This window comes from Chrysochloris asiatica, unplaced genomic scaffold, assembly GCF_000296735.1.
Source record: "Chrysochloris asiatica unplaced genomic scaffold, ChrAsi1.0 scaffold00130, whole genome shotgun sequence".
Lineage (NCBI taxonomy): Eukaryota > Metazoa > Chordata > Mammalia > Afrosoricida > Chrysochloridae > Chrysochloris > Chrysochloris asiatica.
The window spans coordinates 875353-878099 of NW_006408648.1; positions in this window are offsets into that span (position 1 = coordinate 875353).

The following is a 2747-nucleotide window of genomic DNA, read 5'->3' on the forward strand; positions in this document are numbered from 1 at the left end:
GAGGGCATTGATTGACTTTGCAGTCCAGGAGTGGAGGTCCCTGGAACCATCAAGGGAGAAGAGCAGAGTACGAGACCCTACCCAGAGAAGCAGTGACACCAGAGATGGAGGCAGAGACAATGACATGGAGAGATGGAGCGGCCGGGGACTCTGGACCCAGAGAAGGAGAGGGGCTGTGTGCTGACGACCAGGGGGCAGGCTTGCAGGGTATACCCATTGGTTGGTTGATGATGCATGGAGGGGATTATAACAATGGCAGTGAAATGATATACAATAAGATGAATGTAAAGCTAATGTTCTCCCATGTAAACTATCACATAATTCACAATAAAACATTAATATATGTTGTTGTTATTGTTAAGTACTGTGGAGTCGGTTCCGACTCATAGTGACCCTCTACAGGGTTTCCGAGGCTGTAAATCTTTACAGGAGCAGACCACCTCATCTTTCTCCCGCAGAACAGCTGGTAGTTTCGAACTGCCAACCTTGAGGTTAGCAGCCCAATTCGTAACCACTACGCTACCAGAGCTCCTTTTGTATATGTATATATATGTATATATACTTTCTTTCATGTTTGTTTTGAGGATTAAATAACATAAGGTGTGGGAAGGACTTTGTATGATACCCAAAATATGATACTCAATAAATGGTAGCTATTGCAATACTTTTTTTTACACTATGACATAATTTTCTATAGCTCTCTATGGCATAATTTTCATATGTCCATGAGAAATTTTTCAAGTTGAAAAGTCAAAATATGAAGAATGTATAAAATAAATATACAGAAAAGGCTAGACTTTAAAATAAATAAGTAAACCAGATAATTGTCTCTCAGCTCCTCACAATGTTGTTGTTGTTGTTGTTGTTATTGGCCATAGACTCAGCTCTGACTCATGGTAATCCCATGTACAATAGATCAAAATGTTACTCAGTCTTGCACCATCTTCATGATCTGAGATATGTTTGCATCTATTGTTGAGACTATTGTAATGCTTTCTAACCTAAGAGACTCATCTTCCAGAACTGAATCAGACAACACTCTGCTGAGAGCCATAGAATTCTCATTGACTAATTTTGGAAGTAGTTCACCAGGCCTTTTTTCCTAGTCTGCAAGCTTCACTGAAACCTGTCCACCATGAGTGACCCTGCTGATATTTTAAATACCAGTGCAGTAGCCTCCAGCATTAAAACAACATGCAGTCACCACAGAATGACAAACTGACCGACAGGTGGTGGTCATAAATAATAAAGGGTCATTGGTATTGTCAACCAATGGTTACTGAGTCCTTACTAGGTGCTGGGTGGTTATCCTTGGGGAATAAAGACACATAAGATAAGATGTGTCTGGAGAAAGTTATTTCCTTAGAAAATCTAAGTATTAAAATACACTTTTAGTCAAGATGACTTTTGAGGCAAATTATAAAATTTCCTTTCCTATTCCAGTGAACAGGAAGTATTATACACACTTCTAAGTCAAGACGACTTTTTAGGCATATTATGTTCTATTATTATATTAAGCATATTATACAAGGCATATTTCTTATTCTAGGGATCTTGGCTAACAACAGAGAATACCAGGAAATAGGTAAGGGAATTTTATAATACGCCTAAAAAGTCATCTTAACTTGTTTAATACTTAGAGTTCTTGAGGAAACAAAGTATCTCCAGGGCCATCTTGTCTTCAGTGTCCTTATTCCCCAAGCATAACAAAAGAGTCCTGGTATGGTGCTGTGGGTTAATGCACTAGACTGCAAAACCAGTTTGAACCACAAGGTTGGCAGTTCAAGCTCACCAGTTGCTCCTTGGAAACCCTATACAGTGTTGTTATGGGTCAGAACCAACTCAACAGCACTTAAAACAAACAATAATAACAATAATAATAGTGGATAAAATATTCCATGATGCAGGAAGGATCAAAAGAAGATGGAAGGGATACACAAATTCAACGTACCAAAAATAAATGGTCGATGTTCACAGTTTTTGCCATGCTTGAGCCCATTGATGCTGCCATATTACCAATCCATCTTGTTGGGAGTCTTCCTCTTTTTCTCTGACCCTCCACCTTACCAAACATGATGTCCTTCTCCAGTGACTGGTCCCTCTTGACAATATGTCCGAAGCATGAGAGACGAAGTTTGGCCATCTTGGCCTCCAAGAAGCACTCTGGCTGTACTTCTTCCAAAACGGATCTATTGGTTCTTTTGGCAGCCAATGGCACTTTCAATATTCTCCTCCAACACTATAACTGAAAAGCATCAATTCTTCTACGGTCTTGCTTATTCACTGTCCAGCTTTAGCATGCAAGAGCCCTAAGCCTAAGTAAAATAAGACCTCCTTTGGAGTCTAGTAGAGGCAATTACCTTATAGGGAAGTCACACTACCCATTCCCAAACTAGAGAACACGCCCATAAAAGATAGTTCCTATTTGCTACCCAAAATGGGGGGAGGGGGGCTACAAAGGCAAGAAGTGACTGGCTTACAAGCTTTCAAAGGGGAACCTAGATCCAGAGGGCCTGGAGGAAGGTAGAATCTCCAGTGAGTAGCATTCAATCTGACTAGGCGGGGCTGATGCATGAAATGCAGAAGGGTCTCTTGTGATACAATAGTGAATAATTGTTATCAGGACTGATTGTGAGGATTGGAAATGTAAAGGTAGACATTTTATAGCAAGGAGCGGAGTGATTAACTTTTCAGTCTAGGAGCAGAGGTCCCTAGGACCATCAAGGGAGAGGAGCAGAGAGCGGGAC